At 36.5% G+C, this 14263-nt stretch overlaps 1 long non-coding RNA gene across 1 annotated transcript in view; it reads right to left on the bottom strand.

Moving 5' to 3' along the window:
- Window positions 1-2904: 2904 nt before the first annotated feature.
- LOC123586972 overlaps window positions 2905-14263 on the bottom strand; it is a 28317-nt gene continuing 16958 nt past the window's right edge. Inside the window, exon 3 of the long non-coding RNA XR_006707047.1 lies at window positions 2905-2938. This is a non-coding gene — a long non-coding RNA (uncharacterized LOC123586972). The remainder of the gene's footprint in view (window positions 2939-14263) is intronic.

The raw sequence follows: 14263 nt of genomic DNA on the forward strand, positions 1-14263 counted from the left end.
AGTGCAATTCCAAAGCAGAGCCTCCCTTTACCTCAGCTTCCTGATGCTTGATTTCTAAAGGGATGACCACCAAGGGGAAGTTTCATTGTCATGGAGGCAACATAGCCTAACAAGGGCAGAACTTTCTAGCAGTTGGTCAGGAAAACTGATTTTTTTTTTTTCTACTTACTCAGAGAGACCACAGGCGGGGTGGCGGGGTGGGGGGGGAGGGGGAGGGATCAGATTTTTGAGTATCTGTGTATCTACATTAAGTGGAAATAATCTCTGTTTTTCCCACCTAGCAGGACCCAAAATGACACTGAATTTTGACAAAATGTGTTATCAGTTAACGAGATGATAACGATGTGCCTTGCTTCTAACACAATTCTCTAGGTTTTGGTTTGTGTTTTGTTTTGTTTCAGGTAGAGATTTTTGCTTCGAGTTTTGTTTGTGTTTTGTTTTTGTTGTATTTGGAAGCTCACCACAGACACGGTCCAAGTTTGAAGGAGAATCATTATTCCCTAGAGTATAATTGTTGGTTGGCTTCAGTAGAGACAAGGTGGGAGGGGATAGAAAAGTCACATCACCTCAACACACTAGGATCATATTCTCTCCTGTAACACAATGAGAATAAATACAGACTCCCAATTCATTATAATAAACGCAGAAACGTCCAATTCTTTCGTCATTCTGAAATCAAGTACTAAATGATGCTGAAAATAAACACGCCATGGATAGAGATGGAAAATTTTATATTCTAAATGTTATAAAATAAAGAAACAAAATATTTTTAATAATTGCATGTGATCTACTTTCAATTTTTAAGATTTTTCTTTAGTGAAGCTCAATTAATTTCATACCTATTATCTCAATTCCCTTTACAACTTTCCCGTGCAAGTGATCCTCAAATTTTTCACACCATTCCTTTTAAATGAAAAGTGTTAGAATTCCATATATAAATACATTTGAATTTGTTAGAAATGGTTGCGAGAGAGAACAGTATAATATTTTAACACCAATTTGACTGTATTTTACATGGTTTGTTGTTGATAGGGAGTTCCTCATAGAAACTCAAAATGTCGAATCTCTTTCATCCAATTTCTTGCAGAAAAATTTCAGGTGCCATACACCCTATAAAGTGAAGATTCCTCTTTTTACTCCTCCAACTCCATTTCTTTGTTAAACCTTTCAATATCACAAATAAATCCTATCTTAGACATTGATTTGGCCACATTATTTCAACTTACATAGATAAGATTTCAATACCAATTTCTATTTCTCAAATGTGGATTTAACTTTTGATCATTTATATGTTGATCCAATGAGAGATATGATGAAACTGGTTCCATTATCTTATCTTAGACACCTGCAGTCACTCACTAACATCACAAAGCTGTCCAAAGTTCTATAGGGTCCTCTGCTACTAAAAGCAAGACTAAAATGAGCATCCAAATATCTCCATGGGAACAGCCAAACATACCAGAATACTGAGCAATGTGTTTGGAAGGCCAAGTGTATTTTGCTGAAAGCCTCCATAACAAGAGTAGAGCCTTTGAGAAAAGAGATTCTAAGAGGGGCCATTATATAAAATCGAGTCAACTGCTTATTTGGAAAAGATCTTTGGTACACAAGACACTGATCTACTTTGTCTTAAATATGTATCACATTGACTCAATTTATTATAATGAATGGAATATGGCTAGTTCTGTTAATAAATAGATTGATACTTCATATTAAGAGCATAAACCTTGGCATCAGACAAAACTGGGTTCGTATCCTGGTGCAATTGTCAATTATGTGGTTTGGGGTAATGTACTTGAACTCTAAATCTGTCTCCTTTTTTTTTTTAATTTTTTTTTAACGTTTATTTATTTTTGAGACAGAGAGAGACAGAGCATGAACGGGGGAGGGGCAGAGAGAGAGGGAGACACAGAATCGGAAACAGGCTCCAGGCTCTGAGCCATCAGCCCAGAGCCCGACGCGGGGCTCGAACTCACGGACCGCGAGATCGTGACCTGAGCTGAAGTCGGACCCTTAACCGACTGAGCCACCCAGGCGCCCCAATCTGTCTCCTTTTTAAATCAATAATAGTAACTACTTCATAGTTTAGGGTTACTCTAAAGATTCAATGAGACTATCCATAGAAAGTATTTAACAGTTTTATGAACATTGGTAAGTACTCAATAAGTGATAGCTACATTAGGAAACCTATGTCAATCCCCCTACAAAGACTTCCTTCACACAATAATGCTACTTGGGGCCCTATCATTAATGTATTACAGTATTTGGCTTAAGTTTCTGCAGTTTTTGTGATTGGATGATCACCATCACAATTCTTATCCACTATAATATTCCAGGTACAGTCTAAGAAGTCAAATTAACAGCTAAAAGTAGCTGGAATGTTTCCAGAGTTACCTAAGATGTTTTATTTGTAAGCACCATGTTTACTTAGAGCCTTTCAGTTCTATGTTATTCACTTAATATTTCCCAAGCAATACCTGTAGAAGTTGTGAGCAACAAACCAAGAAATTACCCAAGTCGCTATTGGATAGGTCCACTGCTTATAAGCAGCTACTATCATAGTCCTCTTTTATTGTTTTAATCTGATTCTGGCCCAGAGTGGTTCCTAGGTAGTGACTACAGGTGTCCTTAGGTAACATCTGCCATAAAGTGCTCCCCAGAGAATCAAACAGAACCAAGCATAAAATGCTATACAGCACACCCTCGGCACTAACAAATCTAAGATTCAAGGGTTTAATTCTCAAGAAATCTCCGATGGTTGGGGCGCCTGGGTGGCGCAGTCGGTTAAGCGTCCGACTTCAGCCAGGTCACAATCTCGCGGTCCGTGAGTTCGAGCCCCGCATCGGGCTCTGGGCTGATGGCTCAGAGCCTGGAGCCTGTTTCCGATTCTGTGTCTCCCTCTCTCTCTGCCCCTCCCCCGTTCATGCTCTGTCTCTCTCTGTCCCAAAAAAATAAATAAACGTTGAAAAAAAAAAAAAAAGAAATCTCCGATGGTCATGGGCATGAAGCAACTTGTGATTGACTGTCTTATCCCACAAATCTGATTACTCTGATACTCCACTGAGAAAGAGTCACTTAACTAGCAAGTAAGCCTAATGGCAGCTTAAGCATCTCCCTTATGGTTCTCTCTCCATCCTCCTGTGTATGTTTATCCTCAATAAGGAATAAAGAATAAAGAATTTAATAAATAATAAAAAAATAAAAAGACTAATTAATATTTTTGGCTATTCTATTTTCTATATTTTCCTATAGAAATCATATCCCTAAATTAGGAGATCTAGGAAGGCCTGGGATTTATTCCTCAGCAATATTGAATGTTCCCTCTATTTCATTCTTCAAAAGGTGAGGAACTTTATAAGACATGACAAAACCACTGTTTCAGAAATACTTCTGATTTCTTATATTGAAATAAATGATTCTCATCTAAGTGCTATTACTTAGATTAATTTTTTCTTTTCATGCATTGATTTCAATACATTGGTAATTCTATAATTTACAGTGTAAACTTACCTATGACTATAGCTAAGACAAGACATTTCTTGTTTATCTAAATAGAAATGTATCTCTCGTGTGTAACAGTCAATATATCTTAAGCTGAGACTATTCACGGTAATAGCTAAGATGGAACCCAGCATTTTATACCTATTTTTAGCATAATTTCAAATTTACTTTTTATATATTTCACTTTAATGTGGAAAGGAAAGAGTCAAGGGCGTGGAGAAGGGTTGGTCTCCTTATAAAGCATTCCATTCACGTGAACAATGCAGAGTTGACAAGATGTGACTTCTTACTTATCAGATGGGAAAAGGTGTGGTAAACTAATTCATTTGACATTCTTTTAATTATTGCTTTCTTTTTCTTTTTTTCTTTTCTGAAGATTAACCAAATGATCCCAAGAAGAAATCCCCAAGAAGAAATCTCACAACCATGTTGTTTTCTGAATAAGTTGCTTTCTTTTCTGAATAAGTTGCCTCCTGAATAGTACAGTGGTATGGACTTCACCATTAATTGTGACTCTGGAGATATTTGTTTATTTATTTATGTATTGTTTAACATAGTAGTCATGTTTCACATTAGGTAATATCATTTTTTCTGTCTCAGTGAAATATTGAGTGTCCACAAATCAAACAGCCTACACCCTCAATCATCCTTGATTCTTTTTTAAAAATGTGTACTGAGAATATTCTATACAAAAAACATTATCTTAATAAGTCCCTCAAATTGATCATACCTCAAATCATCTGGGATAATCTACCTATTCTTAGGACTAAAAAATTACAGACCTCCTGACTCCTCTTTTTCTCTCAAACCCATTTCCAACCATCCACAAATCAGCTTAGAACAGCCTCCAACATACGTCCTGAATCTGATGACTTCCCATACTCCCCAATGCTGAAACTCCAATCTCTTGTCTGGAGCTGTTGGAAGAGTCTCCCAGGAGGGCCCCTTACTTCCACTCTTGCTCCCAGTAATATATTATCCTCTTAGAGATCTTTCATAGTATCATAGTCCATCCCTGCTGAAAACTCTGCTGTCACTTCCCACTAGAATTGGGATAAAACTCTAATTCCTCACGTTGCCTACAGGACTTTGCAAAAATTAAATGACTTCTATCTTTCTGACATCAACTTCTATCATCCTTTTACCTGCTTCTGTTTGTTCCAGGTGCTTGGGCCCTCCATATGTTCCTCAAACACACAAAGCTTATTTATTTTATGGGAACTTTAAACCTGTTCCTTCTACCTGAACTCTTTTCTCCAAGATGGCAGCCTTCCTGGCCCCTTTCCTTCCTCCGGTGTCAGCTCTAAGGTCACCACCTCTGGAAGTCTTCCCTGACCGCTCCAGCCAAAGCAAGATGGTCAAGAGTTGGAAGAGTCACTCTTGATAGATAATGTTGCCCATACTGTGATATAGATTATCAGAATTCTATCAGAACGCTAAAGAGAACTGATGTTCAGATGTGTGGACTTGCATGTTAAAGAGATGAGGGGATTGTAGTTGGGAATTGCAATGATGTAAAGATGTGAAAAGAGTGTAAGTTTGGAGTAAAATCATTTAAACCCTGGCTCTTTCACTACTAACGGTGTGGCCTGACTACTTAACACATTCTGAAACTCGGTTTCCTCATCTGCAAAATGTGTATAAAACATCACACAAATAGATTTGTTTTAAGAATTATGTAACGTGTATACCTGGAATATAGTAGCTATTGTACTTAATGGGGCCAGTATTTTGTTTTCATTTATTTCTATCATTCTCCTATGTTAAGCTTACTATGTATGTTGCCTCAGTATGTTGTAATTACTTCTCTGAAGGAAAAAGTAACTAGTCTATAACACATGGCCAAGTAAGTTCGGATAACAGTGGTTCCCAGTTATTCTAGTAATAAATGTTTGTCAAAGTCACCACACCCAATTTAACTTCCAGACTGAGTTACACCCAACATGAACAAAACAGAAAAGTGCGCAGAATTATCTTATTTGATGGACCAGCATTTTAAATATTTGAAAGCAATTTGAAATATTCAAGTCATAGAAGAATGCAGCCATTCATTTATCCTTTCCACAAATACCTGTGGAGCACCAGGCATTAATCCAGATACTGCGGGCTCTGTATTACAGCAAAGAACAGGACAAAACCCTCTGGCCTGGGAATCTTTAATTTTTTTTTTTTTAAGGTTTATTTATTTTTGAGACAGAGAGAGATAAAGCATGAATGGGGGAGGGTCAGAGAGAAGGAGAGACAGAATCCAAAACAGGCTCCAGGCTCCGAGTCATCCGCACAGAGCCCGACGCGGGGCTCGAACCCACAAACCGCGAGATCATGACCGGAGCCGAAGTTGGCTGCTTAACCGACTGAGCCACCCAGGCGCCTCTGGCCTGGGAATCTTGCACCATACACCACCTCATCTTAGAATCAAATAAAATGCATCTATTGCCTTGTACTCTTGACTCCAAATGAAAACTGGGAGCCAGGGCTCTTGGATTCTCTTCCCAGCTGTACCCATCATCCATGTGATTTGAGGCTAGTGACACTTCCCTTGAGCTTCTGTTTCCAAGCAGTACCTGGCTCTATCTGAAGTGCCCAGAGTTCCAAAATACTACAATTCCATGATTATATGAAACTCTAAAGCCAGAAAGCTTACAATCGAGAACTACTTCATTCCTTAATGTGTATGTGTTTACTATTCTGTTATCTCAAGTATATCATCTTTTTGCAACTATCTCTCTCCCACATTAATATTTAGTACTGAGTTGAGGAGGAGATGAAACTTATTTGGAACACAATTAACTTAATTTTTTTTTTCTTTTACTATAAATGATGGTCTAAGATTTTAGCCCCTAAATCTTATATTTTCCTTTCAATTGTCTAAATGACAATGTCCATGTTTGTCTATGACTGGGAGACAATGCAGTATCAAGAACTTTCTCTCTTTTCTCCAAAAACTAACCAAGAAACATTTGTGTAAGGCCGGTTTTCTGGGTTCAAATACTGTCTTCATTTAAATAAAAGACTATTTTCCCCCAAACATTCACTTATTATCATCATTATGATTATCTGCATTGATATCCCAGATGATTCATTTTTATACTGTTCAAACGCATTAGCCATCATAGTGATCATTGTCAAGCAGACGCTATGGCTTATTATTTTATGGCTAAAGAAAACTTTTTTTTTTTTTTTTTTTTTTTTTTAGTAACAACATGGTATCCAGGTTACATCTTGATAATCACTTTAGAACTGAGAGTAAAAAATGGCAGATGGAATTTTGTTGTTTTTCTCTTTCCTCCCCATCTCCCTTTATTCCCTCACATTGTCAGGCTGGCTCCCTCCATTCAGATGGCGAGACTGTTCTGAATGAAGGCAGACCTGCACCTCCGGCAGTCTCTCTCCAGTTCAATTACGGTGCTTTTGCAGGGCTAATTAGCATTCCTCAGAGCTGGAGCTCTTTGAGTGACAGGTAACCATGGAGAGTCACACTCCTGTAGGTGATCAGCAAGAGTCTAGCTCTTCTTTTTAATTAAAAATTAGAAAAGCCTTAAAGAAAAAGCATAGCATTTACTGATGTATGCTGTTAGCCCAAGGTTGCCATGCTGGAAAAAGAATAACAGTAGTGTCAAAAGAAAAACTGATGCCATTTCAAAAGGAATAGAGGAAAATAACCATGATAGATAGATACGGGCCATGTGTTTATTGTCTTTCCCAAGAACGGATACCCAAAAGGAAAGCACAGAGAAGCACAAGATCATCTGCTCCTGACAGTCCGTTTAGATAATAATGCTCTAGCTTTTAAATTTGAAAAATAATATTGCATGTATTAACAATAGAATTTTTGGTCATTTGGTGACTATTAGAATTGGGATTTTGGAACAAGATACGCAGTTAATGCTGAATGATTTATATTGGTAAATGTTCACTGCTGCTGATGAGAAATATAATAACAGAATAAAAAGGTATTGGTAACCTGTTTCAATCCTGAGCAATATAGGAAAAATCCCCTGAGTACACAAATATTGGACCTGATCTTGAGAATCGATGTCAACATGCAACGGTGGATCTTTCCAACAAATGAATATTCTAAGTAAGGCAGAGTAGTGGATTAAATATTGTCACCCTAGCTGGGCAACCTAGATGCAGAGAAATAAAAGAACAGAAATTTTATACTATGTTAAGGGTATATTAGTATACCTTACCTATTCAAAACTAGGGAAGTAAATAATTTGGATAATCGGAGTCCATTTTAATTTTCTCTGAACTGGAAAGCAATTTCTCTTGTTTTCTTTTGGTTCTGGTCATCTTATGAAATATTTAATTTTAATATGCCTCTCCCTTTCCTGTTTTTACCCAAAAGCAGAATTATTGTAAAAACACTCTGTGCTGTTATTTCTGGCCAGTGTAAAGCCACAAAGCTCTTACAGTCTTATGGGAGTGCCTAATCTCATGAGTTTACCACTCTTATTTCAACTATGGTAGTAGGGAAGAATACAAAGCCATGGTGAATTCTTCAACTACTCTTTTGTAATGCTTTCTAATATGAGAGGAATTCACTAAAAGGACAGAATGATAAAAGCAGTTGTGTTATTCTGTAGTCACACTTTTCTTTCATTCACATTCCAAAAATTAGGATTTTTCTTCTAAAGTGTAGGCTGGATGAAAAAAATTTTAACCCCAAAGTCTTCCCCATAATATAATCAATGGTCATTGTACATTGTTCATCAAAACACTTTTATAATTCTCAATTAATTTGAATGCTCTTTCTTAATAAGCACAATTCCTCAACTTTCAAATATTCCACAAGAATTTTCCAGAAAACAGATTCTTTTTTTTTTTTAATTTTTTTTTAATGTTTATTTATTTTTGAGACAGAGAGAGACAGAGCATGAATGGGGAGGGTCAGAGAGAGAGGGAGACACAGAATCTGAAACCGGCTCCAGGCTCTGAGCGGTCAGCACAGAGCCTGACGCAGGGCTCGAACTCACAGACCGTGAGATCATGACCTGAGCCGAAGTCGGACGCTCAACTGATTGAGCCACCCAGGCGCCCCCAGAAAACAGATTCTTATCTCAAGTTTCATAAATCTGGCCTCAATAAATTCAACTTGTTAATTACTCTTGACTTTAATTTGAAAATACAAAGAAATATTATGTCTCAAGAGTCTCAAAACTTGTTTTATTTTTTCCTGAAATTCTTCTATTCCCAGTAGAATTATGCTACAAGGTTAAGAACCATTCTTGTTTAATAGTATGAAGAAGAGCCTATTCTAAAGCATTTCATTTTGAGGTATACTATATTTGAACCATTATGGAAGGAAGTAGCTGTTGGTTCCTTAGTCCTTTCTTTGATATTTACTTCTTCCATGCATAATGTATACCAGCTTGCTTTCTAATAGTGAAACCAAATCTCTAGAAATATTGAGTTGAACAGAGAATATTGCACATTTATTTAAAACCAGTCTCTGAAGAATCAATGCCCAATAATACTGTACAGATTTGAATGCTGACTGAGTTTCATGACAATTTCCAACTATTTTTAAAACAAACAGATTGAGGGGTGCTGGGGTGGCTCAGTCAGTTAAGTGTCGAGCTCTTGATCTCAGCTCAGGTCACAATCTCACCATTGGTGGGATTCAGCTTTGTATTGGGCTCTGCACCAACAGCATGGAGCCTGCTTGGAATTCTCTCTCTGCCTTTGTCTCTCTCTCTCTCTCTCTCTGCCTTTGTCTCTCTCTCTCTCTCTCTCTCTCAAAATAAATAGTAAATAAACTTAAAAAATTACAGATTGAATTGTTATATATTTAGAAGTGTTTTCATCTATATTCAATCATGGATATTCAAAGACTGATAATTTTTAGTTCTCTGTCTACATTTTTCTGTAGATACTGAATGAAAGAAATTTTACAAGTATGAACCCCTTTATCTAACAGATTTATAATAGTGAATGGGAACCAGGAATAGTCTTGTGCTCAGAACTATTGGTATAGCTAATCTCTAATCTAATCACTTTGTAATTTGGCTGTCTCTTCCTTACTATAAAAGAGAGAAGAAATCAGCTAGTAACAAAGATTATTAACATTTTTAAGAAAACGTTGGTAACCCACAAGCTTGCTGTTGTCCCATGATGGAATATTGTTTAGTTTTCCTTCTGGATGTAGTCTTTCAGGTTTTCCACAGTGATTCACCAGAATCACAAAAGGTCAGAAACATAAAGCCTCCTATTGATGTGGTTTAATCTTCTCATTTTATAAACAAAGAAGTGGGCATAAGGAGATTAACTGGCACCAAGCTAATTGGTTTCAGTGCTAGAACTGGCCCTGAAACTCATGCTTCAGATTTCCCTCATCAACAGACTTCTCCAAGGCTAATTCCATTCCTTTAGACCTTCTCATCAGATTCCACATACACTTGTCATGAGTTGACTCATGAAATTGACTCACAAAATCAACAAATAGCACAAAGCCATGGCTTGCAACATCTTACCATATAACGCCCTTTCCCCAGTTCCAAGACCTTGCTTACTTCAATGTCATTAACCCATGAAGATGTTGAATCCTTAACTTCAGCTGGCATGGTGATATTCTTTACCTTTGTAAAAACCGTGACAGTCTCATATTACTTTTATATATGCTCTACATTCAGCATGGCTTCACCATTAAACCTTGGTCTTTTGAGGGGGAGGGAGAAAAAAAGAAAGTACTTTCTTGACCATCTAAGATTCTATTATTTTAGATGTCTCTACATCACTGAAAGGAAGACTTTTTTAAGTCATCAAACAAAAAAATTAAAATAAGCTAGGTATTTCTTAAGAAAGTAGATTTTGTATGATAAATCAATACAGAAAAGATGCATCTGAAAAACATTAAATATCATTAAAAGCGCATTTTATTTTTGTGTGTGTTGTTACATTTAGAAGAATGATATGCCAGATTTTCTTTTTTTCCATTCAGTTAAGACAATTCAGTCGGAAAGCCCAAAATACAAAAATCAAAATGTTATTCTTATTCGGTAAAAGACTATTATATTGTTATTTCAGTCAAGTTTTTCTGCTAAAACCTTTTTTGTCGTTGTTCGATTTTTAGTAGCTATCATCATTTCTTCTATTAGGAAGAATAGAATTTCTTCCATTTCTTTTATTAAGATTGGGTTGCTGTATTGTGCTATGCCAAGGATTGTATGCTTAAATGCTATTTAATTTGAATACACGAAATAAATACATGGAAATTTATGCACACACTCACAACTAAATCACCACCAAATTCATCATTTTGTTTCCATTCTGGTTGCCACACTCAGGGACCTTTCGAAAGAAAGTAGTAGCATGAGCAGAGAGAATAAGAGGGAAGAAGCAGGGCCTCCCAAAAATTATTATTATGAGAAAAAAGCTTGAAGAACTGCAGCTATTTACATTTTTTAAAGGGAATTGTAAAGAATTTAAGGTATTTTAAAGTAGTAATAAAGATTAGGGGTGCCTGGGTGGCTTGGTAGGTTGAGCATCCGACTCTTGATTTGAGCTCAGATCCTGTTCCCGGGGATCTGAGATCGAGCCATGCATCAGGCTCCATGCTGAGCATGGAACCTGTTTACAATTCTCTCTGTCTGTCTCTGTCTCTCTCTCTCTTTCTCTATCTCTCTCTTTCTCTCTTCCTCTGCCCCTCTCCCCAGCTGGTGCACTCTCTTTTTCTCTCTAAAATCAAATAAATAAAATAAAAATAAAAACTAATAATAATGATTACAATTATTACATTAATATATAAATAAGTATGCTTTAAATCCAACGGGTGTTAATTTCTAGAATTCTCTCCCTCATGCCCCATTCTCAGTTCCATTTCACAGAAGTAGTCATTGTTAATGGTTTTCATCTATCCTTCTAGAATATTTTATGATAATGTATTTAAAACATGAAGTGCTTTCCTATTGAAAAAAACAAGTTGCCTTTTCTAAATGGCTGCAAAGGGGGAAAGTAGGAAAAGTAGAACAGGGAGGTAGGAGACAAATGTAAATACAAACTGAGCCTTAATACAAGAAGGGAAGGTCTTTGTGGAAAAGAAAGTTGGGGAGAAATCTCCCTCACATTGAAGATACTCAGGAGTCGGCTGGATTATCAACCCAAGGAAGGAAAGAACATTTTGTACAAAATTCTCACACATTGTATGAAACTTTTATGTCCTCTTTAACCCCAAGATTCTATGGAAATTAAACACACACACACACACAGACAACATGCTATAAATAATGTTTTAAAAGTAAATGTTGATTTATGTCGTTTTAATGGGATTAAAGAAAAAGTTTCTTCTGACTTCAAAACATTTTTAATACAGTAAATTACGTGAAAGCCTAAAGAAAACAAAGCTATAAAGCATATTTCCAGATTTCCTTAAAAATAAAGAAGGAAAGAAGAAAAGAAAAAGAGAAGGAAACAGGCAAAGAGAGAGGGACGAAGTAGGAAATAGAAAGGAAAAGAAAAGGTTGAAATGTCAAAACAACTTCTTTGCTTTTCAATATTTCTGACAGATTAATATTAAGTCACATTTAAGTGTCATTGATTCAGGCCAGAGTAAGATAAGCTGAAGAGGAAAATGAGTTTAATGAGAAAGAGAAGGACAATAGAGTAAAAAGATGAAGGGATAACCAGAAAGCAGGAAGTGAAGAAAGACAAAGGAAAGGAAAGAGAGAGGTGATATGTTCTGGAAAACTGCCATGGCCACTGATGTCAGTATCGGTCAGCAGGACCGGTAACCTTTCTTAAAGACAAAACAAGACTGATAATTGGTCTTTAACAGTTGTCCAAAAATATTTCTTTTCAAAAATCAGCTCTAGTTAGAGCACATATTTTCAAAAGTAAAATAGTAAATTGTGATTCTCTTTCAGATTGTAATTTATTAAATTTAGAATATTGTTCTGTAATGTGAAAACAGCTAAACATATTGAATCACATTTTTCTTCTGATAAATTTTTCCAAGCAGTCAAAGAATGTGATCATGATTGTACAGAAGTGCCGTCACTTAAGGTACTTAAATTACTGTACATGGTTAAAAGTGTACCAGACTTTGGACATACGCAATGCTTTTTACCAGAAGTTGAATAACGTCAGCGTCTATGAAACTACTGAGTTCAGCTTCTTAATCTCTCTGCTGCCAAACAGCCCACTAAATCTCTCTGTTAAATTCACACGTGCCCTGTGTGTCAGCTGCGTCCTAGCATATCCGAGAATGGATTTTCCATCGAACGTGACTGCCAAAGCCCTTTTTCTTCTGGCACCAGTAGAATAACATATACCTAGAAGCTTCAAAAATAAAATATATGATGACCTTCAGTAATCCAAGAAAATGTGGGCAAGGCTTAAAAAAATTTTTGAGATGTGTAGACACTTGAGGAGATCAAGTTTTATTAATTTATCCGGAAACAATCACATTAGGCTTTTCAAAGGTGAGGTAATAGTTACCAAAAATGTTTAGATCTATTATAGACTTTTTTCCACCACACTTGGCCACACAAATTCTTGCCCAAGTAGGACCTTTCTTTAAAGCAAACTCTTAAGGGTCTGCAACTTGACAAGTGGTTTATAAAGGTCCACTCTTTTGTTCTGACCATTCTTCAATAGTAACTGAAAAGTACCCTACTAATTTATCTATGTCACGTGTGACCTGTCATTTTGAAAAGCCTAGAATGATTCAGGTTGATGAGCTCCCTAAAAAAACTTTCTTTCTCTTTCTCACTTTCAGTTTCTCTCACCTGGAGCACAGACTAGTACAAAGTGTTATGTGAGATACTACCAGAAGAAATTCATAAAATATATTTAAACAATCTCTATTGTCTAGGATCTTAAAATTTAGTAACGAGATTTAAATACATATATACATATGTGCCTACACACATGTTTAATGTTATGGATATTTTGAATATATACACACACCTATATAATCAAAATCCAAGAGAGAAGTGAGAAATGGAATAAGAAAGATAGAAAAAAGTAAGTGTGTTAAAAATCACAACTGAGAAAGAATACGTTTTCCCTGGAAGCAAAATAGAGAAGTAGTTAGAATTAGCAAAATCTTTATGAAATGGGGAGGAGAAAATTCTAGGCAGAGGTCACAGCACAGTACAATAAAACACTACAGTGTTGTCTGGGAAACTGTGATTTTAGGAACACAATATGTCCATGTGCCCAAGGGCACAGAAAGGAGGGTAGAAGCTATTCGCTTTGAGCTAAAGTGTTAGACTTTATTTTGTCCAAAGAATAAGCACCAATGAAGCCTTTAGAAAGGAGTAATGTGATGTGATCATATAATTCAGTGACTTATAGTCAACATACCCCCTTTATGAGTAATCCCTGTATGGAAAAGGAAATGGGTTAAAACATGGCCTCCAAGGCTTTCAGTGAATCCTGGCCCTGCCTGCCTTGGCTATCAGCAGGACTATCTCCCTCCAGGGCTACCTTTTCTACTTCCCAGCTCTACAGCCTTTGGATTCCAGGCATCTAGGATTGTTTTGGGGTTAACTTCTTTTGCCTATGGTATCCCTTCTTTCTGAAATAACTTCTTCCTTCCCTTCTCCCCCATCTTCTTGTCAAGCTGGCTTACTCCAATTCACTCTTCAAGCTCCTCCTTAACTAGACCCTTTTGCACTCTTACTCCGTCACTTTGATTATACCTTGACTATAACCCCATTGCAGCATTCAGTCCAACTCTTCTAAAAATATATTTAGTCCAACAGATTCATTCTGATTATATCCAATGTCTCAACTTCAAGAGCTGGTGCTGAAAGTA

This window comes from Leopardus geoffroyi, chromosome C3 (assembly GCF_018350155.1).
Source record: "Leopardus geoffroyi isolate Oge1 chromosome C3, O.geoffroyi_Oge1_pat1.0, whole genome shotgun sequence".
NCBI classification, from domain to species: Eukaryota; Metazoa; Chordata; class Mammalia; order Carnivora; family Felidae; genus Leopardus; species Leopardus geoffroyi.